Genomic DNA, 24126 nt, shown 5'->3' with positions numbered 1-24126 from the left:
CGTACTGAATAAAAGGTTTCATTTTCCACAGTTGTCAGTCTGATGACTTTCTTGACAATTAAATTTACTGAAGAATTTTATAGAGGAGGGAAAGGGACTTAAACAAAATGTCCAGATGTCATCTGTTAAAAAATGGTTTATTGAGACAATAAAAATAACATCAACAAGCACTAAAATTTTAATTAAAATATGATTTACAATGCTGCTCTGCCCCACTACAAGTGTTCTTATTGGTAGAAAATAGCATTGTTCATATCCATAGGACACTCGAGCATCCCATTTGACTTTTCCAGTCTCCCACCCAAGAACTGCACTCTGCTCTGTTTTCTATGCCCAGCAGCATGGAATTCTCTTCAGTGCTTCCAAATCCACCGACAGTATCAATCCCTCCCTTTCATTGCTGGCTACATCACTAAATAGATGTATATTATGTTCCCTCGCCTTCTGCTCTGAATATTCCAAGTATTGCATTTCTGTCAATTCATTGATTGAAGAGCTTCTCTCCCAGAATGTTGACAGCTGTTTCAGACATTGACTAAATAACTCGGGTAACAGCTGCAAACGGATTGGCTAAAGAAGACTTGGAACCATGTCATTAGCATTCATCAAATGCACACAGTTCCATTGGAAAAAAAAACCCTTCATCACAAAAGTTGACTATCAGGAAGCTGCTCTCAGGAAGCTTGCTAAGTGTCCAAACAGGACTGACTGGTGCTTAGCTCTCCACTAGTTGGCTTTAAGTGGAGAGCATTGATGTGCTTGCTGTCAAGTTAAGTTAGAATTCTGGCTATAACTAACTTGGCTCTCACTTGTCTCCTCTGTCCATGTGACAAAGTATGGACAATTAATATGTGTACTTCACACAAATCCAGGGTTCTTGTTCACCGAGGAGGGCACTAGCTTCATGTGATGCACTATAAAGCCCTTGTCATCGAGCAGATGGAGTTCCCCAGACATAAAGTGGAAGTGGTCTAGTCACCTCACTCATTAGCTTTCTGAACACACAGCAGTATCTTCATGGGAAACAAAACCTTAAGTATCTTAGTCACTGTTATGCTCAAAAGTGTCCTACTATTTATTCTACAAGTAAACACCCAAGTGCTACTGATAGATATTTAGTGCGGTGTAAACATGGGCAATCTTTCTTCCTCCCCAGATGTTGTAAGTGTTTTACCTGAATACATAATTCTTACATAATTGTAAGAATAAACTTCAAATTAGAATCCTTTGAGAACATAGAGGAAGCTACAAATTACCTTCAGAGGTTAAAAAAAAATCCTTGGTACCTCAACTATCATAAAAGGACCTTCAGTTTGAAAGGAACTTTCCCAGGGGTTGATTCCATAGATATATAAGTAGATATTATAGTATTTGTTGTATAAACAGTTCAGGGACTTTAAAAGAATTAGCACTCTATAAGAAGAGAGGATTCTCAGCCGGGCAGTGGTGGCACACACCTTTAATCCCAGCACTCGGGAGGAAGAGGCAGGAAGATCTTTGTGAGTTTGAGACCAGCCTGGTCTAAAGAGCTAGTTCCAGGACAGGACAGCTTCCAAAGCCACAGAGAAACCCTGTCTTGAAAAACCAAGAGAGAGAGAGAGAGAGAGGGAGAGAGAGAGAGAGAGAGAGAGAGAGAGAGAGGATTCTCATGGGTTTGTACTTTTAAAAATGACATATTCAATTAGTACTGAAGCTGAATATCTATACTTAAGATACATAATGGGTAGAATGGTTCGTTTAACCTAGTCTGTCAGATTTCCAAACAACAAGAATTTATCCATCATCGTTTTAGTTAGGGTTTCTATTGCTGTGAAGAGACACCATGATTACTCTTATAAAGAAAAACATTTAATTGGGGTTGGCTTACAGTTTCAGAGGTTTAGTCCATTATCATCATGACTGTGAGCATGGTGGCAGGCAGGCAGACACGGCGCTGGAGTGGTAGCTGAGAGTTCAATTCTCCCGATTCACAGGCAGGAATAAGAGAAAGTGACGCTGAGCCTCGCTGGAACATTTGAAACCCACCCCCAGTGACACACTTCTGCCAGCAAGGCCACACCTACTCCAACAAGGCCACACATCCTAACAGTGCTGCTTCCTATGGGTCTATGGGGACCATTTTCTTTCAAATCACCACACTCATCTTTCCATTCCATTTAAACGGGGTTTGTTCTGATCACTGCTCCTCTGCTCAGGTTTTTCCTAGTTCCCTGACCAGGGAACTAGGTCTCCTCTTTGAGTCTTTCTCACTTTTTTGAACTCCTTTCATGCATTGATTTGGACTTAGCTTCATCCTGTCATCTAGTCCATGAGCCCTTGACATGACATTTTTTCTTTTTCTTTTTTTAAAACATTAATTAATTGATTAAACATATGCTGGTGTTTTGCTTGCTTGTATGTACTCCGTATGAGGGTGTCGGATGCCCTGGAACTGGAGTTACAGACAGTTGTGAGCTGCCATGTGTGTGCTGGGAATTGAACCCGGGTCCTCTGGAAGAGCAGCCAGTCAGTGCTTTTAACCGCTGAGCCATCTCTCCTGCCCCTACATTTTTTTCAAATCACAAGATGGCATTCATCTTAATATTTACCTGATACCACTGACTAATAGTTTTTTGCTTCAGCAGTCTTATTGGGGGTGTGATTGACACAGATAAACTCACTACAGTCATGCTGACAAGCTATGCTGATTGGCAGTCTTTCCATCCAGTCCTCGCCTGAGGCATCCACTGAGCTGTTCTCCCTATGGGCTACCCTGCATTTTCTAGAATTTTACATCAATGAAATCATGCTGCATATATGCATTCCTGTTAGGTGATATTGGGAAGTGCATCTGGTGGCTTTAATACAATTACTTTTAAAGTTGACCTATGTATGTCAACACAATACCAATACCAACATTTCAGTTCTCTGTCATATTGAATGGTGTTCCTGGTAAGGTGTAATCATATTTTTGGTTGATCTACTCATAGGTTAATAGGCACTTGGGTGCTGTGTGTGTGTGTGCACAGAGGCCAGTGGTTGATAGTGGGTATCCTTAATCACTATCCATCTTATTTTGGGAAGAGGTTCTTTCACTGCCCTTGAAGCTTTGTGATTTGGTGAGACTAGTTGGCTAGCAGGTACCAGTCTCTCTCGTCTCTGCCTCTCCCTCAGTGAGATTTCAGGTGAGTCCTGCTGCTCCTGGCTTTTTTTTTTATATAAACTCAGACCATCAAGCTTGCCTGGCAAGTACTTTATCAACTAAGCTGTCTCCTTGCCACATCTCAACCCCTATTCTAATTTTTTCCTACTATAAATAAATCTTACATTGTACATCAGCTTGACAGATCTTGTGCTGATGTGTGGTTTCATTACCCCTAGTATGATGAGTTTCTGGGAGCAGAATGGCTAGGTCATTGCAGTAGGTCTTTAATAGTTCAAAGAAACTGTTGAACTTTCAAAATACTTGTGTCTTTTATCTTTTTCCCAATGGTTTGCAGAGTCGAGTTTCTTGCAAGCACTTGGGGTATTTTTTTGCCAGCACTGGGTACTGTCAACCTTTTTACAGACTGTAATTTTCATGGGATGTCTTGAGGTTCTGATTTGCAATATCCTAGCAATTAATGATCTTGCAATCCATTTTGTGTGCTTGTTTGCCATGCATATTTTATTTGTTCAAGTGTCTGCCCAAATCTACTACCCACTTACAAAAACCATTTGTTTTCTTTTCCTAGGTTGTAGAATTCTTTATATGGTACAAGTCCTTTACTGAGCATATATTTTCTGATAAATTCTACCATATAATTTGTTTTAAATTTTCTTACATTCTCTTTTTCTCTCTAGACAGTATCTCACTACTAAGGCTACCCTTGAATTTAGGGTCCTCCTGCCTCCATCTCTCAAATCCTGGGATTATAAACATACATCAGGAAGCCTGACTCTTAACACTATTTTTTTTGGTTTTTACGAGACAGGGTTTCTCTGTATTGTTTTGGAGGCTGTCAGTCCAGCCTGGCCTCGAACTCACAGAGATCCGCCTGCCTCTGCCTCCCGAGTGCTGGGATTAAAGGCGTGCGCCACCACCGCCCGGCAACACTATGTTTTTAAAAACAAAACTTTGAATTAAAAATAAAATATGAGATGTCAACCAAAGCTACAAGCATCATTAAAGAGAAATCTCATATTCCGTACTGGGACAATGAGTGAAATCCCTTAAGAAAAAGGCTCCACCCATTCAAGGCTCCATCTTGCAAAAGGGCCCTAGTCCTTTAGAGCCCAGAAAAGAACTCATCTGAGACTTCTTTTCTTCAAAACATTTCCTCAATTATGTGTGTGTGGGGGAGGCAGTTGTGCTTGTGTATGTGGTGTCTGCAGATCCCTTGAAGTTAGAGTTACAAATGGTACTGTGCTGCCTATTGTGGGTGCTGGGAACCAATCCCAGGTTCTTTGAAAGAACAACAAGTACACTTGACCACTGAGCCATCTCTCTACCCCAAGCCAAGAGTTCTAAAGTCTGACCCAAAAGTATGAACTATGAAAAATAAAAAAAATTCAAAGTTTTGCCAAACTTTACTCCATTTTAAATACCATGCCACTGATACACAACCCTGCCTGTTCACATACACATTACCCGCTGGCTGCTTTCCTCCTACAATGCCAAAGCTAGACAGTTGGAAGAGGGAGCCTTGAAAATCTAAAATGGTTACTGGACTTCACAGAAGATGTTGGAACACACACACACACACACACACACACACACACACACACACCAGTTGAAACTACTTTGCTGTCATCTGTAAAGGCTGGGAAGATCATGAGAGAGTGGATTGCATTCTAGCAGTATGAATTGCTATAGGCTAAACCTGGGTGATTTTCAGGTCCTTACAAGCTCTCTGCTTCCCTGCTAGGATGTCCTTCTGACTACAACTCATTACAGTCTCAAGCCTTGGATCTTCCCTCTATTCTTCAGCATCTCATCTCCTTACTTCTTCCTAGGCTTCTCCCTCTCCACCTGTTCTACTCAGCTCTTACATTACCATCATGAAGCCAAAAGGCACAATACTTTGTAAAGAATAGGGATTTGCTTAGGTGGGTGATCTTGGCAACACAAGATCCAAATAGCGTAGTGTGAGCTTTTGTGAGACCTCCAGACTGCATCATGCAGGAGTGTGTGGCTCTAGGTGGTGAATTTCTCTCCTTTCTATAAAGCCACCAGAATTCAATGTTTCCATCATGGGGCTGCATCCTGATGACTCGATCTAATCTAATCTAATCTAATCTAATATAATCACCTTCTAGAGACTCATCTCTGAACACAATAGTCAGGGTAAGTTTCTGCCGTCTCAATACCAACAACACAAGATTTTGAATATCAAACATTCTTGTGAGTTCTAGGGATACAAGCCTTTGTGAAACTGTGGGGTCCCGTAGATGCCAGAACTCCCCTATGAGTTCAAGGCTGACCCCATAAGTTCTTCCCTTTGATTTAAAACTTTTCTACTGCCTTGTGGAAACGAAGGACACTTGTAAGAAGACCACTGTCATTAGGTCCTTTGTGAGTGATTTGTTTTCTTCTAGGCATGTTTTAAGAATTTCCAGTCATCATGTCTCTCAAATGCTTCCTTTCCTGTGCTCCTAATGAAGGTTTAATCTGATCAGCCGCTCATGAAGCTTCCTTGGGGAGAACCCAAGCTAATCTTCACATCACACGCTCAAGTTCTTTACTTCAGCAATTGTAGTCTTCAAACTTTTGTGTTCCTCTACTTGCTTTCTTTTAAAAAGAAACACTAACTAGAATTTAATGTATTTTCAAGGATGAAGGAAACATGAACTATTTCACTGGATAGATAATGAAAATACAAATCTGATATGGGTTGATCAAACCAAAGATCCTCAGACACTCACAGACATAAGATTTTTGTACCAATACTGTCATGCTTGTGTTGTATAAATTCATTTGGTGGAACTGCTGGGCTTGTTTCATTATCAAATGAGAGTAAATGGTCCATATATACGCCCCCAACATTTTCTTCTCTTGCTGCGGTGCTGTGTGGTGATGGAATCCAGGACCCACATGCTAGGCAAGTGCCCTGCCACTGAGCTCCAAGCCCAGTTTCTGTTCTATTTGAGTCTTGAATGATTAGTGAAAGTATGACACTGGATATTGTCTTATATTAGATGTTCTTAATCATATCCAGGAGGTAGCATTCAGGTTTTTAGTTTGTTACAAGTTGATGCTTTATATGATTAGATATAAGGTTTTACTCTATACTTTCTAAAACTGATGAGGTGTGGAGTCATAGGCTGATTCTGTTGGGCCTGCTATTGATACTGATTGCTTGACATGAAAAATTTTCAATTCACACTCTTCAATTTGCCTGTAAATAGATGCCTTGAATTGTCTTGTGATAAAGGACCATGACTTAAAGCAGGCAATTTCCCTTGGATCCTCATTGAGATTTGATAATTCTCACACTGGTTTCTTAAAAGCAATACAGATAAAAGATTACTCTAACCCTGGTCACCTCAGTCTAATATAATGTTCTGAACAAACCACTCTTCCCTCTGGTTCTTGAGGCAGCTTCTGCAGGCTCACCTGTCTACTCCCCCACCCCATCCTGTGCTATGGCTCCTATCTTCTGATGAATTAACACTTGTGCTATTGTTTTCCCATCATGTGTATTCAAGTAAAATGTATACTAAATTGACCCTGAATTGTTTTTCACTTTAGAAAAGGAGGAGCCTTTCCTAAACCAGTGATACCTAAGATGGGCAAATCAGGGAGGGTCATAGCCCAAGCTGACATGTACTCCTGTGGCAGAGACCCTTATGTGTGTTGTGGGGGTACTCACCAGAGAAGATTGCTTTGACATGGGTTTAATCCAATAAAAAGTCTTTATTTGCTGGTCAGTAATCACACTAGGTGTTTGAGATTCCAGAGTAGCCCAAAGCCTTTCTCAGGATGGATGAGGGTTGAATTGTAAAAGCCATGTTCTGGGTTGACATACTTTAGTTAACAAGAATAGTTAGTCAGAAGCAGAACGACAGAAGCCAAAAAGCAAGGTTAGTCCATTTAGAGGCTTTCCCAGAACTATGGACTGTGATGGATTAGGCCTTTGTCTTAGTTTTGGCAGGTGGTGCTATCTACATGCTGAATTTCACAGTCTGAAATTATGGAGTCAGTTGTGTTAAGGTCTGGGGGCCTACTAAGTTCTGGGGCTCTGTGACATGTAAGTGTTCTCTTAGACAAGCCTTCTTTCCAGACACACAGATAGATGTTGGTATTATAGCTGGTCTATAAGCTCTGACCTCCTTCCTTCTTTTGTAATTATTTTTGCACCTGCTGCCTGCATGATGATTTATCTGGTCTCACCTCTCAGCTTCCAGAAACTTCCTAATCATCTGAATCCAAGGCTTGCTAACAATACTTAGAGTACTTACAAGACAGTATAAATGCAGGAGGCAGCCTTACCTAGAACTGGAAGGTCAGAGAAGAGGGCATGGGGTTATTAAAACCCACTCACAGGCCTGTGAGGAAGGGTGGTGAGGAAGGGTGTAAGCCTGTCGGTGGTTGGCATCTCAGGAGAGATGAAGCGAGATTGGTTGAGGCCTCATGTGCTTTCCCCCATCTACTTTGACGTGACTATCATTGCTGTCTTTGTTTAGGCAGCCACACTGGTGACACTTTATGAATGTAGCGTCTGACATTCCCAGGAGAATCAGTCTCACAGCAGTCACACAAAGTTTTCTCTGGCTTTTACAGTCTTTCCGCCCTCTGTCCCACAATGTTCCCTGGGCCCTCCGGCCACTCACCTGAGGCTTCTGCATGTGGGACCCAGAAAAAGGAATACAATGCCCCTCTCTTCACTGTGCTCCCGGGGTTTCAGACACACAAAGACCTAAGCTAAGTGGAGAGAGAGAAAATATTCTGCCCCAAGGGCATATGCTCTCTGCTGTTGGCAGATTTTAAAGTTTATTCTTTATTCTGCAGGTGTTTCTGCGGAGTAGCTAATCACTGAAGCTTTTGGTTTGTAGTTCCTTCAAGCTGTGGGCTGCAGGTGAGAGTTCATTTGTTTTTTTCCTTAGCTGGCAGACCTTTTCCAAAGAAACTTCCAGTGTTCTTAGTTCAACATGTCCCCTTAGGACAGACTAGGTAGTTTCTGACTGAAATTAATTGTTATCATCAGACAAGGACTGGGGGAGGCAGTGCTCCTTTAATGGGAAGCAAGAAGGAGAAGGAGGCCCGGTTGGGGAATGACTGCTTTTTCCCAGGGTGCAATCATTGTTTGTAAGAAGCTATCCCAAACCCATGCCATTTTGGCTGGTCAGGGGAGTGCCCTGGTCTGGTCCCTGCCTGGTTTTCCTGAAAAGGCTGTTTCATTTGCTTAGGGTTGAGGGGGCTGAGGCAGCTTAGGAGCCAGGTCCTCATAGAGCAGTGGTTCTCAACCTTCTTAGTGCTGCGACCCTTTAATACAGTTCCTCATGTTGTGGTGACCCCCTCCACCACCACAAAATGATCTCATTGATACTTCACAACTGTAATCATAATGTAAATATCGAATATGCAGGATATCTGATATTTGAACCCTGTAAAAGGTCCCTTCCCCCCCCCAAGGGGTTTGGACCCACAGATTGAGAACCACTGCTCTACAGGCCAGCCTGGGCTTGTTCTTAGATGACTGGAGGGTTCCCTGCTCCAAGGGTTACTTATAGCAGCAGAATGGGCTCCCATACATATAGGTCACTGTTTAAAGCAGGTAATGAGCATGCCAGATTTGAAACGAAGGAAGGAAATTAAAAGCGTCACAAACAATGTGGGGCTAATTTTAGTAGTTCAAACCATGCTTTAACATCCTCAATGCCTCCTTCTCCACTGCACCAAGAAAACCAGCCAAGAAACAGAAAACAGGGATGTTGGCAGAAGCCACACCAGTGTACAAGCCAAAGCTTTCACATCATGTCTTTGACCATTCCAGTAAGAATGTCCTGAGTATCAGACATTCCTGCTTTGCACAGGGAGTCAGTGAGACTAGGAAGATTAACAGTTAATGCTAGTTATGCCTTTCCTTTCACTGCCCATGATATCAAACAAATAGCCCTTTTGTAGGTATCATACTATATAACCAGTGAATTTGGATTCAAAAGAACAGTCCAAGCTGTAATTGAAGCCATTTTATAGTGGCAGCCACTGCAGGTTTAAAGTCAAGTTCAGACACTGTAGAGATGCTCTGTGATACTTTACATGTGTCTAGTGTTCCTTGTGGCAGGGAGATCGCATAGGGGCAGAATTAGTATTCCACACTCAGGTTCTTTTTTTTTTTTAGGAGGAAACTAATTTTTATTGAGTGTTTATTACATGGTATACCTTATGCGAGGCAATATCCTATAACCCTTGTAACCATCCTGTAGGACTTGTATTGCAGTCTCTATTTTATAGTTGTGGAAACTGAAACACACAGAATGACAGAACTGGCAAGTAACAAAGAGAGGATTCCAACCCAGGCCCAAACCAAGAGTTACATAAAATAAAATAAAGAGAGATAGGCTTATGGGACAGGTACCTTGCATTTTGCTTTGAAAAATTTTACGAGAATTTTAAAATTGAAGAGAAAAGAGATTTTTCTGGTGGTAGGCAACACAGAGAAGACACTTACTTCTGAGATGGATGAGCTCTGAGTGAGGGAGAAGAAGATGTCCACCTTCACAGGTCAAATTTCATCATGCCCTCCCTGCTGCTTCACGACTTGGGATTCCCTTTTCCTGTGGGAGGTATCTTGGCTGTGAAACTTGGGAAGTTCAGGATTTCATTCCATGTCTGCTGCACTTAGGTTCTTAAAGACAATATTGTCCAAATACACCGCATTTAAGATTCCAAGCAGATAGATCTGAGTTTTTCTAGACATGTATCCATAACAAGTGACACTTTGAAAAGACAAAATCTTTATGCACAGAAATGGGCTTCACCTAGTTCTCATGTGTGCTGGTGAAGGTTCAACATAAAACAACAAATATAACTGACATGTCAGAGCAAATGTAGCCTAATTATTTAAGACAGTTTATTTTGAAACATTTTCATGGTTTCACTACATAAACAAATTAGCTGGGAACAGAACATTTTTACCCATTTCCCTCCACCCACTCATGTGGAAGAGCAAGTATATTTTTATAACTTAAGAAATTAGTTATTTTTCCCAGGCAAATGAATGGGTGGAATTTTCGAGGCATTTTCCAATGCTACACCTGCATCCTGGGCAGCAGAAAGAGCCTCTTTGTGTTTTAAGAAGGAAAACACCAACCACCAAATACCCCTTGGCTTTTGCACAGTGATGCTATTAGTAATGATATGTATTTAAATTACAGAGTTGGACCAGCATTTAGGCGTGTGGCCAATGCATAATCACTGACATTATTGCTGAAACAACAAGATAATGCAGCGTAAGACAGTGATGGACTCTTGATCCAGTCAGTGTACATTTTGGTACTTTGTTGAATACTAGCTCTGTTGGTATCTCTGGGTCGATAAGAGAACTGGGCAAGTTGTTTGTGAAAAAATACAAGGACATCCTTTGTTGCTGCTACTGTGACATGGTAACCTATCAGTGATTGCTGGGGAGGGCTAGTCTAGTGCCAAGTGCTGTTTCATCCTCTTGCTGAGATAAAAGCACTGACCGGAAGCAAGTGGAGGAGGAAAGGGTTTACTTTATCTTACAAATCACAACTCATCATTGAGGGAAGGCAGGCAGGAACTCAAGGCTGACACTCAAGGGCAAACCTATTTGCTACTCCATGTGGCATTACCTCTGCCCCCCACCCCAACCAGGGAACTCACTCACAGCCACGGAAGTACAGTAGGAACCCTGGAGGATGCTGTTCCCTTGCTGGCTTGCTCACAGGCTCCTTGCCAGCTGCCGTTCTCACATCACCCAGGACCACCTGCCAAGGAAATGGTACTGCTCACATCAAGTGAGACAATCAAGACAACCCCTCACAGATGTATCTACAAATCGCCCTGATAAAGATTAACCAGGGCTCTGTTTTTATTTTTTTCCATTTTTAAGTGATTCTAGGTTTTGTCAAGTTGACAGCTGATATTAGCTAGGACACCCACCATCTTACCAGCTAAACTGGTGATGTATTGGATATTTGCCAATTGCTGGCCACTGCTTTTGGAGCTTCTTTTAAGTCTTCTCAAGATCTGTCTTCAACACATCTCACTGGCAAGGCTGACAATGACTTCTGCTTTGTAATTGATGATGTGTTATGAGTTTTCATTGTCATGGCTAAGTAGTGTGTCCTTTATGAAACTTCAGAATCTGTCTTCTACCTCTGCCAGTTCCTCATCATTCTCTGTTTGCATTGGCATGTCTAGTGTCATCCTGGGACACTGTTTTCAGTTTCTAACCTAAGGGAGGTTCTATGGCTTCAGATTCCAAATCATCGTCCTTCAGATCTATGGGCTGACAAATCAGGCTGCTTGCCTCCCTCTCCCTGTACATCTAGACCCTTCTAACCACACCCTGCAGTGACTGATGATCCTTCCCTGTGTCTGCTCCAAGCCCACTCTGTCCTGACAGTGCTGGCAACTCTGCTTTCCAGTGGACAGACGTAACCCCACAGTCATTTTCAACTTCCTCTATTCTGGCCCTTGTTCCCACCCATCAGGAGACCCTGTTGAGTCTATGTGAAAAGTAGAGTTCCCTTGTTACAGCCTACACTGCACATTAATTTGATTTAAGCCATTACACAAACACACCCAAAGTCCTTGCTTGCATGGCTGCTATATTAAAATGTTAGATCTGCCGATGGCTGCCCTCTTGCTCACAGGGGGAAAGGCGAGTTTTCAAAGGTCTTGTAAGATTGAATGACTATTGTGTAACAGTTTCCTTCAAGATTGAAACATTTTACCCTACAGGGAAGGTCCTTAAGCCTGAAGGTGAACAATTCAAAAAAGATTCAGGAAGTCCCTGAAACTGAGAAAATTCTCTGTGCCCTGTCCTCCCAAGAATAAATGAGTCAAACTGCAGAGTAACTCTCAGGTCGGCGCCAAGCTGCCAAGATTCCTAGGTGAGCAAAGCTGCAAAGATGGCTCTGACTCTGGACCTGCTGCCTACCAGAAGCAGAAACAAACCAAGCTACCTAGAAGGGGTTTAGACAACCGCTGGGGCACCTGGAAAGCACACTTTCTAACCGGTTGAGCTGCCTATAGGCTATTCAGTGTGCTCCACATTTTTAGCTTTTGTGAGCTGTCGTCACTAATGTTGGGGTGGGCTTTGGTAATCCAGCTGTCCTTGAGTCATTTCTGCTCCTGTAAGTAACCCTTCACTTATATTTCTGAAAGTAACCCCAGTAAAACTCATGGTTCATCAAGTTGGGCTTTGGTGGTATCCATACCTCTGCCTGTTGTGGGATCCATATCTGGGGTGAGTAGGCTGTGTGTGTTGTATCTTTATCAGGAAAATTCTTGTCACACAACAATGGCCCTCTCTAACATCATGTCCTGTTGTAGCCTAAGTTAGGTGTCAAAATGTAAATGGAGTTCTTAATTGGTCTAACTAATAAAAACCCAGAGTCAGATATCGAGGAAAATGCTGATAGATCAGGGAGAAGGAACAAGTCACCACTACACCTTACCTCCTTAGTGTTTCAACAGACAAGAGAGTGAGTTCCTGCGTCTCCCTGCTTATATCCTGTTTCCTCCCAGCTAGCTTACTTCCTGTCTGTCTGTACAGACCTCCAGACCTCTATGGTTAGCTAGTAGCTCGGTCCATTCTCTGACATTCAGATAGGCTTTATTTGTACAAGCGAGATATCACCACATTGTCCACTTTGCTAACCTGTCCCAGCATACTCAGTTCCTTATTCATAAGCCGTTAATCTATGAGCACACAGGACATTTTTCTTACTGCTACATCTCTAGTACAGAGAGCACATAGTAGGCACCCAGTTAATTCGTGAATGAATGGATCCGTGAATAAAAGCCTACACTTCCTGTGCCTGAGCTGACAGCCTTTCCTCATGCAACTGTGCCCTTGAATACCTTGCCAATGGTTAAAAAATGTCAGAATCTTTGAAATGATTATTGCTGTAAATATAACCAACATATTATGCTGCCATCCCATGAAATGTAAAGTAAACATTATTTTCATTGGAAAGGAAGCTGGTTATTTACATTAAACCCTTGCTCACCTAGATGTTGAAGGGTAATTAAGGGGGCCAAGCGGTGTGCCTGGAGGACTTGAAAGGCAGGCTAGATCTTAATTTTGAGTCAATGGCTTGATTATATCAATTTGTCATCCTTCTGATTTTATTCCTTGCTGAATGAAAAATGAGCTGAAACTTTTTTTTCTAATTTTACAATTCCCTGCCTTAAGAAAGTTTTGAAATTCAGAAAGAAATGTGTCTTAACCTTTTAAAGTTCCCTTTAAGAACAAGCGTCTTACTTTTGTGCAGCTTAAGTACAGAATGGAATTTCTACGATGTCATTGGAGTCAGTGGGTAATGTGACTCATGGGAAAGGGAGTGTAGCTGGATTGGCACTCAGGTCTAGCCTTCTACTTTCACCCAGATAGTAAGTCTCTCTGCTGATGCAGTAAATCAGATCAGGCTGAATTAAAGTCCGATGTTTTAATCTGAGTAAAGGATTCCCAGGTGGTCCCAGGGGCAGAGGAGAAACCACGAGGTAGAACCACGTGCCAGGTCTGGGACCTTGTCTTCAGTAACCTGTAGGCGTGGTCTTGAGCATCTCAGGGGGAGGAGCTGGCCCTTAGTGGCTTTCTCAGAGGCGGGGTCTGGAGTGGGAGGAGTGAGGCTAGGTGGAGCTTCCACCTACACAGTGGCAACAGCAATGGTAGTTGTATAAATGTGGTAGTAATGGTGGTGGTACCATGGTGGTGGTTTTGGTGTCTGGTGGTGGTGGTGGTGGTAATGGTGTTAACTTGGTGATAGTGAGTGATGGTGATGGTGGTACTGGCCGTGTTTGTGGTTATGGTGGTGACAATGGCAGTGAGGGGTTGGTGGTAGTGACATTGGTGGTGATGATGGGAGTGACATTGGTGGCAATGGTACCGATGGTAACAGTGGTAGAGGAGGTGGCAGTGGTGATGGTGGTGATCGATAGTGACATCAGAGGGTTTGTCCCGGCCCTCAATTTCTCCCTAAGGTGATCTGGCTCCCTTTTAAAAATCTGGCTCAAATTCATGAGTAATTATCCTAGGAGCCAAAACTCTAGATGTCAATATTTTGACATGTTTTATAAATGGTTAGAAAACTAAGTCATCAGTAAAGAAAGCAAAATGACAAAAGTATTTTAACTGACTTTAAATTGAGTAAATTAGCTGAATTAGCTGGAGGTTTCCATGTAATGAAAGTACATTTTGGGTTTGACATGGCTGGGGTAGTTTTTACATCCGTGTATTTTCACTCCTTTTTTTTCCCTCTCTTGCTTTCTTTTACCCACTTGCTCTCCCTTTCTCTTCCTCATTTGCCAAGTAATCAGAAATAAACTGGAATAGATATAATTTGCCACTTATCTCATTTCCGTGATCAGTGTGTGTTCTCGCCTGATCCACGAGTCTTGTGGGCTTTTAGCTCTAAAGGCTCCTTTCCAGGCGGTTTGTTCTCCAATGCTCCATGCTCCCGAGTGGAGCCCGAAATATGGATATTATCTGAGTTTATACAGGCTGAGAAGTAGCTATTATCTCAATATGACAGTAAAACAGTTGATTACTTCCTGAAGCACCACTTTAAATCAAGAACCTCTCTAATAAAATCTTTGAAAAATTCTTTTAAATTATAGAACGTGGAATTAACCAGCCTCCACACACTGTGGAGGTCTCTCCGGGGTTCAATTCTGAAATGTCTCCTTTCGCCCCCAATGGCATGGAATTGGAAACATGCAGATCTAACAGTTACTGAATTTTTTTTTGTGAGAAATCATGGGCTCTGTGTCTGACTTGACTGATAACTCAATGGCCCAGGGCAGCTGCCTCTACACCTGTTTCTTACGGAGGGGTTCAAAGCAGTGAACACACCTCTATCCCGAAGAAGCACACAGCATTGAAGGAAAAGAGCTCATGGGAGTTAGAAATTCTAAGTCTGATCATTCCATTTAGGCTGTATTTTTCTATGCTATTTAAACTTAAACAAAAACAAAGCCAAATTCCTTATAGTTGGTCATAGTGAAAACTCCTGGGCTTTTGCAGTGCCATTGGGCCAGATATTTCCACGTGATGGTATCTTAATTTCGCAGATTCTACCTCTTTTACTAGGTTTGATGAATTTTGTCATTGCAACTGCTAAGTGTCCACCCCAGCAATCACATGGGCGGGTTTGTCACGAAAGATCTTGTTCACACCACCAGCGCAAGGCTGCATTCCATTAGAGATGTTAACATCTGATTGTGGTCAGCCCCCAGGAGGGTGGGATGGGAGGGATATGCTTGTGCAAGGGATTTTGTTTGCTTTTAGTTAACTTAAATGTTAATTCTGTCTCAGCCATTAGTTTCTGAAACCTTTCCATGCATTTCAACTTATAGACCCCACTTCCTCTGCCCGTTTTCATAGCTGGATAAAGCATTGTGCTGGCATCATAACGGGGTCTTGGGTGCATTTGGTACTTTGCCCCTTATGGCTGAAGGCGTGTGCTCCCCCTGTGTTGAAATCCAAACCTCTAGCATGCTGGTTTTAGGAGGAGATTAATCACAAGGGCAGAGTTCTTGTGGGTAGAATCACACCCTTTTGAAGGAGTCGCCAGGACACTCCCTTGTCCCTTCCATTGCGTGAGGATGAAGACAGAGCTCACCATTCATGAACTAGGGGGTGGCCATTGTCAGGCAGCAAATCTGCCTGGGTCCTGGAGTTGCAGGTTCCAGAATGCTTAGAAATAACACATCCATGTTGTTTAAAAATCACCTAGTTTATGCTATCTTGTAATAGCAGCCCCAAACAGACTAAGACAGTGAGTGTGCATGCAAATGTAATCTTTCCTTATCTGGTATAAAATATTCTCCCCAGCATCTATGCTAACTAGAATATCTGAAGATAAGGAATGAAATATTCATGACATAAAGTGTAGAGCTCTGAATTTAAAAACATTTTGGCATATTTTAGGGAATCTAACGAGGAGACGGATTCTTTGCTGCAAATGAGAATTTCCATGTTCATCATGTACATGGGAATGGAAGCCCTTTCCCTTTATCATCACCCACTGCCCTGCATGCTCCGTGGGGTGACAAGCAGCACAGAATGTGTGTGCTCAGGTGCCTGGTATGTTGATTGACAGAAGCCAGCCTCAGCCTCAAAGGGGCTAAGCGCTCTTCAATTCTGGAATGGAATCTGGGTCCTGTGACCACATCACCTACAGAACAGGTGTCATAGGAAGGAAGCTTTGTTTTTCATAACTCCAGGAGACTTTCAAAGTAACCTTAACAAAAGGAAGCAACGTCCAATAAACACTCTTCCTTTCACTTACACGAACTAGTATGGAGAGAACCAGACCAAGGACGGCATCTCAGGAGCAGTGAATATGAAGGATAGAGAGCAGGTAAGATGAAGCATTCCTACAACAGATGGCCTCAATAAGTTTTCAAATGCAGAGGTGCAAGCATGTTACATAGTTCAAGATCCACTGAAGTGCAGGGCTTATTTAAGGCAGAGGATGAATTCATGATTTTCAATGAAAAAAAGGTTTCAGGGATGTGTGAGAATGAGCATAGTTTTAAGGACAGGAACAAAAAGTTGGCTAATAAAACCTCTCTACACCAGGTCATGACATTGCCTCTTCTTGCGTGTGGTGCTGGAATTGCAACTTATTGGCTCATGCGTGCTAAACTTGCAATCTACTACTGAACTAGGTCTCCAGTCCCGACCGTGGCTCTTGAGGACAACTCTTACTGACAATGTGTTTAATGATGCTAACTTACTTAGCAGATATTCCTTATACGTTAAGTAGCAGGAATGTATCAACTAACTTTAAAACACGAAAAGAAAAACGTCAAGGCTCCTATCCTGCTGGAGCTGCTTTTCTGGTGGGGAATAGGAAGCTATCAACTAAAGAAGTTTCCTTGAGTTATGAATTGAGATTGGAATCTGTGGTTGTAAGAGACTAAGAATAAGATTGGACGGACCAACATGGTGGTAAAATCCATGTGTCTTGATTGGAGGAGAGGGTAGGGTGTGATAAAGGTAGCTTTCTGAAAGAATGACTCCTGACCTCAGAGTTAAGGAGTGAATAGGAGGTTGGATGCAAGACATGGAAGAGGGATTTCAAACCTGGGGGACAGGAGAGAGTGGCAGGTATCCAGCTAGCTCAGAGTTGACAAGGAGAGTGTTACAGAAGGAAGCTGTTACCCAAACATGGATGAGACCATGCAGGATCTTTAAGCACTCTGTTCAAACACTGTGACTTATTCTAAGTGAGATGGAAACTTCGGAGAGCTTTTGCAAAGGGAAAGCTGTGTTCCAACCCGAGTCTCTGAATGCTCACTCCGGGTACTCCACAGAAAACAGATCGGAAAGGCTAATCCAGTGGTTAATTTATGTGTCACCTTGACTAGGATAAGGAATGTCCAGGTAGTCTGGAACCCATCGTGCCTGGGCCTGCATATGATGGGATTTCCAGGGATTGGCTTTTGCATCAATATACCTGATGAAAATGGTCTGTTATCACCAGTGTGATGTCACCAGTGGGCATCATCCACTCAACTGTGGGTTGAAGTGATGAAAAGGCAGAAGAACAATGAATTTGTCATCTTGTTTTGAGCAAGGACATCTACTCACTCCCCCGAATCCTGGAGCTTCCTCACCTTAGGCTTTTGGACTTAGATGGGTACTTGTACCATTGGCCACCCTCATTGTCAGATCTCAGTTTTGGATTGGTATTTCAGAGGCAGCTCCCATGTTCTCCAGCTTGCTGAAGTTGGACCCTTCTTTGACTCCATACTTGCATGAACTAATCCCTCATAATCTCCTCTCACTCTCATGTGTATGTGTGTGTTCATGCGTGCCTATGTATATGGTTCTTCTGCTTTTTGCTTCATTTATTTATTGGGGATAATAGAGCCTCATTACTCAGTTCATGGATTCAAATGACAATCTTCTCTGGAAACCCGATCACATGCAGAGTTCTAAGATACATATATTTGCGTGTCTGTGTACATGTGTGTGTGTGTGTGTGTGTGTGTGTGTGAGTGTGTGTGTGTGTGTGTGTGCATTCTAGTGGTTCCATTTCTTTGGAGGACTCTACTATGGCCAGGTGCAAGAAGATTGCAGGCCAGGCAAGAATGCTGACAGCGTGGAGTGATATGATGCATTGGGAATGGAGAGAAAGCTTAGGGTTCCACTTTTATTCCCGCTCGATAAACTGGGAGCAAATCAAACAAGCACCATACTGATTGACAGTTTCTTGCAGTATGCGGTCAGGATGGTCAGGGAGTTAAGCAGTAAATATGACATGCTAATGAGAGGAAAGACATGTGTGAGTCCAGTTATCCAAGTGGTGGCAGACAACATGTCTTCCTTTAGAATGAGCTGTGGTGGGGTGGCTCTCCCCTACCCTGTTTGCTTCCTTTGGAAGCAGGAGCATACAAACAATGCCTTGTTATCAGTCGGTACCCTCATTTCTACTTGAACTGTGGGTGGGGCTCTGTTGCCATACTTTATATCTGACCAATACCTTTTTGAGAAAGACCCTGTTCACTGCCATTTTTCTGGTAGCACTTGTGTATGGTTTGCAACAGCCCCTTCCCTTCCCATAATGCATATGGATTCCCTTCTAGTACCCATTTCAAGAGATCCAAACAATTCCATGGCTAGATTGTGGAATTAAAAGCAGGGCCAAGATAGAGTGGGCCTGTAAAAATACTGCGCTAATAGTTGGAGAAATGTAAATGAAAAACACTTACCAGGAGATGCCTTTTATAGCATCTACATTATTACACTAACAGAAGTAAATTGTATTTTGATTGTGGCTGGTTGAAAACCACATCCTACATGTATGAGGTATATAATCAGCTTAATCAGTTGCTGATCCCAGGACAATTTCATCTCAGAATATTGGGAAAGTGCAAATAACACAGAGTTTATTCCATTCTTCTTAGTAATTTAAATGTCACTTTGTTAAATGAACATGAAGACAGATTTGCATTCCTTGAATTCAGGGTTTCCAATAATAATCTAGCACTTTCTCCCCCCCCCCCCCCCCCGCTTCTAGTACCAAGACAATGACTTAATATACAAAGCAAGTGCTTATATTCAAAACACTTTTCCCAGATGAGTGTCTTTGGTGCTATGATTTCCTTTTTGTTTGGGGGTTTATGGTGTCAAAATTGTTTTCAGTAATCTTAACAAATATGTCACTTATTAAATCATTGTCAACTTCATCTTACCTTTATATGGATTGATGATGTCAGTCCTACGGGTGCAAAGCATATTTGCCTGCTGCTTCTCTGATAGCCATTGCCTATAGGGGCTAAGCGGATGAGGTAGAAGGAAGGAGTCCTTTGGAGATGAAAGGGAACTCACTACTTCCTTTGCTTCCTGTTCCTGCAGAGAGTCATCCCCGCTTGACCATTTCCCTCAGGGCAGCAGCAGCTTCTTGCAGTAGTGACAGCTGAACTTAGTGCCCAGATTTTTCAGCAGACATACAACCAGATTCATCCACTCCCTTTGGAGACGCCCAGACCTCTGCAAGCACCCCTCCTCAGAAGCTATTTAGCCTTGAGACTAGTGTTAGAAGAGGGAGATACTTCCGGGAGTCTCTGAGTATTTTAGTGTTCTCTTTCTGCTTTTTCAGCAATTCAGTATGCAGATACGTGCGGGCGGGCGTGCATGCGTGTCTGTGTCTGTGTGCAAGCACACACATAGAGGTCAGAGAACAACGTCCAGTGTCAGTCCTCTCCTTTTACCTTGTTTGAGACAGGGTCTCTTCATTAATTTTTCATCGATGGTTTGCCAGGTTAGCTGGCCCATGAGCGTGCAGCAGTTCTCTGTCTCCACCTCCTGCCTCTCCATACAGATACTCACTGTGCCGCGTCCGGTTTCTAATTGGCTTTGTGGAGTTCAAACTCAGGTCCTCATCTTGGACAGCAACTGACTGCCTTTACCCATTGAGCTGTCTGCTCTGCCCTCCACCTCATTTTTTTGAACAAGGGCTCTCATTGAACCGGGAGTTCACCAATTTGGCTAGGCTGGCTGGCCAGTAAATCCCCAGGAACCACTCATCTCCATCCCCAACCTCTAACACTAAGATTAGAGACATTCGCCACCACAGCCAGCATTTACATGGTTAATAGGGATCCAGGCACTTTACTCTCTGAGCCACATTCTAAGCCCTGTCCCTTAATGCCCCCTGTCACCCTGTATTGGGGAGCAACTGTAGCACTACACAGCACTCAAAGGATGAGCTAGCTGCATCTTCAGTCCTCGGGGTTTGATTTTGTTTTCGAGACAGGCTCTTGTTATAAAACTCCAACTAGCTTTGACATCTCTATGTTGTCCATGCTGGCCTTGAACTTGAGATCCCTCTGCCCATGTCCTGACTGCTGGGATTAGCAGCTGTAATTCGTTAGCTACTGTGGCTGAAACGAACAATCCTCACCTCGAAGGGAAAAAAAGACATGGTTTATTCTGAAGAAAAGTATTAGTGACTATGGCCCAGAAATAAAGATTTATGTCTTCCCAGTATGAAAGCAGTTTCATGGCGTTTTATGGTAAGGGAACAAAGAAAGTTATAAATCAAGGCATTTAAAAATTTTATTAGTGGAGACATGGGAGAGGTGATTTTGATCCCCAGTTAGAAGTGAGACTAGAGCATCAGTGAGTTGACTGGAAAAAAATTAAAAAAATAAAAAAACCCAAAAAACAAAAATACAAAAGAAACCAACAAAAAAATCAGTTTTCTGCTTTTACTTCTGATATTACCTTGGAGAGTCTTTAGCTTGCTGATGTAACAGTTTTCTTTCTTATTTTTTTTAATATTGATTGATTGGGTGGGGGGTTTGTGCCACGGTTGCATGTGAGGAATCGAGGAAAACTTTTGTTAGTTCTGCCCTTCACCATGTCTGTCCTAGGGATGGAGCTAGATGGGGGACTCTGCTATAGGCCTTTGATGCTAGCTGACAACATGTATAGAGCCCTTTAGTTGGTGGAGAGCTAGGGTTTGTTTTTTTTAAGTTAGTAGACTCCAAAAGGTTTTTATCTTTTGTCAGACTGTCAGTTCTAGCTAACAGCAGGATGATTGGTGGGATACAGAGGTTGGGACAAGGACTGACTGTTTAGTCCGCTAAAGATCACCCCCGATAAACTGTAATTAGATCCTGGAATTGCAACATTCCAACTTCTCCACATCACTGAAGTTTTAATCAGTCAATTCAACCTCTGTAGGCAGCTTCTTGGCAGGGAATTCCTGTCCACACAACTCTTTAATCATGAAATGGTCACTTAAACGCTCAAGCTTAAATAACTTGAGTGTTTCCAGTCCCCTGGTGGACAGTAGGTGACAAAGCCACTACCTGTGACTGACACCTGGGAGCTTTGAGTTTTCAGCCTCTCTTGAAGCCATGAGACTGCCTGGAGCAGGACTGGTTTCTCTAGGCTGTGGACTGTGGTGGAGGCATTAAAGGTTGTGGAGAGCTCCATGACTGTGCTACTTAAGCCTGGAGGCCCCACAGCCCTGGGCCTTGTGGTTAACAAGCTGCAAAAGTACAAAAAATGATTACAGCATTGCTGCTTATCACTGAAAGAAGTCAGGACAGGAACTCAAGCAGGCCAGGATCCTGGAGTCAGGAGCTGATGCAGAGACCATGGAGGGGAGTTGTTTACTGGCTTGCTCAACCTGCTTTCTAACAGAACTCGGAACCACCAGCCCAGGCATGGCAATACCCACCATTGATCACTAAATAAGAAAATGCCTCACAGCTGGATCTCAAGGAGGCATTTCCTCAGCTGAGGCTTCTTCCTTTGATGACTCTATAGCTTGTGTCAAGTTGACTCACCAAACCACCCCGTACACTCATCAAACCTGGCCTGACAGTCGCAAGCCTTTTAAGCCTTGGACATGAGAAGCTTTTTTGGTCCTGTCTTGCTCTTTTGGACAGCCACTCTGGGGGAAGTGAGCTTCCACGTAAGGAACCCAGTTCTCTGATAGCAGCCTGTTATGAAGAAGGAAAAGGAGCTTGCACTGTATAAGGAAGGGGTGGGGGCAGCTATCTCCTCGTTCCAGTTGAGCCTTCATCTTACTTCTGTCCTAAGCAGTTACTGAATACATTTGCATGAAACCCCAGAGAGATCTGCAGAACTTGATGGCATCCAGTCAGACCATGACAGAAACTGGAATGAGAGGCTGAGGCAGGAGGAGAGCTGTCAACATCTTTGTCTTCATGAAGCTCAGCTTCATTACATGTTCTCCCAAGGTGGGGTACTCTGGGCTTCCTCCAGGAGTGATGATGGTTTCTGAGAGCCAGTGACTTCAAAGATGAGAGGTAGAAGTTGCTAGCTCCTTAAGGCTTGGACTTGGAACTTGCATGACATCACATTGAAAGACCTCAATACACCCCCATTGAGACTCAGAAGGTCGCCCCAGTGGAAAATTCTCCAAGGTCTCCCCAGTGGAAAATTCCCCCAAGGTCCCCTAGGCAGGGAACAAGTTCAGATCGAAAAGAACATCTGGTCCAGAGTGTTGATGCATGAAACCGCCAGACTGTTGAGATAAGCTTCATTTTGACCTTGTGGTTTCTCCAGGAAGGTTAAATTATGCCTGCACTTTTTGCAATACCCCTATTGCTTGCCAAGATTATGTATATAAAAAGATAACTGTCTTAAAGCTCGGCTCAATAAGCTAGCTAAGGCTGCTGGAGTGCCCGCAGGCGCCAGTGTGAACAATAAACCTCTTGCGGTTTGCATCCAACTGTCTGGTTATTGAGCTTGGGATGTCGCGATACGTTGGACCTGATTACCTTAGGTCCTTCAACATCTGCTATAGTGTATCGATCAAGCAGCCACAGAGCCCAGGTTCCAGGCCAGAGGACACAGACATATCTTTATGTGAGAAGTTTCAAGAAATGCAGAACTGGGCAGTAGTGGAGCACACTTTTAATCCCAGCACTCGGGAAGAGAGGCAGGAAGATCTCTGTGAGTTCGAGACCAGCCTGGTCTACAAGAGCTAGTTCCAGGACAACCTCCAAAGCCACAGGAAACCCTGTCTCAAAAAACAAAACAAAACAAAACCTCAAAAAACAACAAACAAACAAAAAACCCAAAAACGACAACAACAAAAACCATGCAGGAACTGATTCACAAAAATCACAATCTGACCTGTCAAAAGTTATTTATATCTCATGTGAAATCTCATATGAAATACGCCTACTCCTCCCTTATGTATATTCCTACCATTGCAACCACTAGACTTTTTAAACTAATTGTTTACATGCTTTCCAGCCCTCTTAACTTCCCATGGTCTAGATAAGCTGCCTAATTTATCCTCATATCCCTTCTGTCTGACATGCACGTTATACAACACATATCTGTACTCTGTAAAATCTCTGTGGCTACCATTGCACACACATACAATTAGTGGACTGTGATGAACATAAATTGAGAAAAGAGAATGCCAACTAAAAATATTTATTTAATAAGGACTTCCCAAATGTACATGCCTCTGCTTCAGATCCACTAAGGTCAAGTTGAAAATTGAAAGTCAAAATGGAACCATAGAAAGACTTCTGCTAAGTCTCCCTGAGAGAGCATGTGCATGGTGCTTCAGTCTGTAATCAGCATGTGTGATGGTGCTCCTATGATGACGTAATGGATTTAAAAGCATTTTATTGCCTAGTTAGGTCATAGCCACCATAAGGTTGTAACTTGATCGTAGTGACCTACTCATGAGCTCGTGGTGATGATGGTGTGACCACATCTCCAGCAATCCATCTGTAGGAAGGCACAGCACACACAGTTATTTACAAAACATGACACTTGACCATGATAAACACCTGTGTGGCTGGTTTATGTATTTACCATACTGTATGCTTTCATCATTATTTCACAGCATGTTCCTTCTAGTTCTGGTAGGGATAAATTGACCATAAAACGTAATACCATTTACAAGAAGAGCAGCCTGACATTTCCTGTTTACTTCGTCTCTTAATTGCAAAATTTG

The sequence above is a fragment of the Mesocricetus auratus genome, unplaced genomic scaffold, assembly GCF_017639785.1.
Source record: "Mesocricetus auratus isolate SY011 unplaced genomic scaffold, BCM_Maur_2.0 Super-Scaffold_100021, whole genome shotgun sequence".
In the NCBI taxonomy this organism is placed as follows: Eukaryota; Metazoa; Chordata; class Mammalia; order Rodentia; family Cricetidae; genus Mesocricetus; species Mesocricetus auratus.
The sequence above is the reverse complement of the archived record's forward strand: the minus strand, read 5'-3'. Positions refer to the sequence as shown.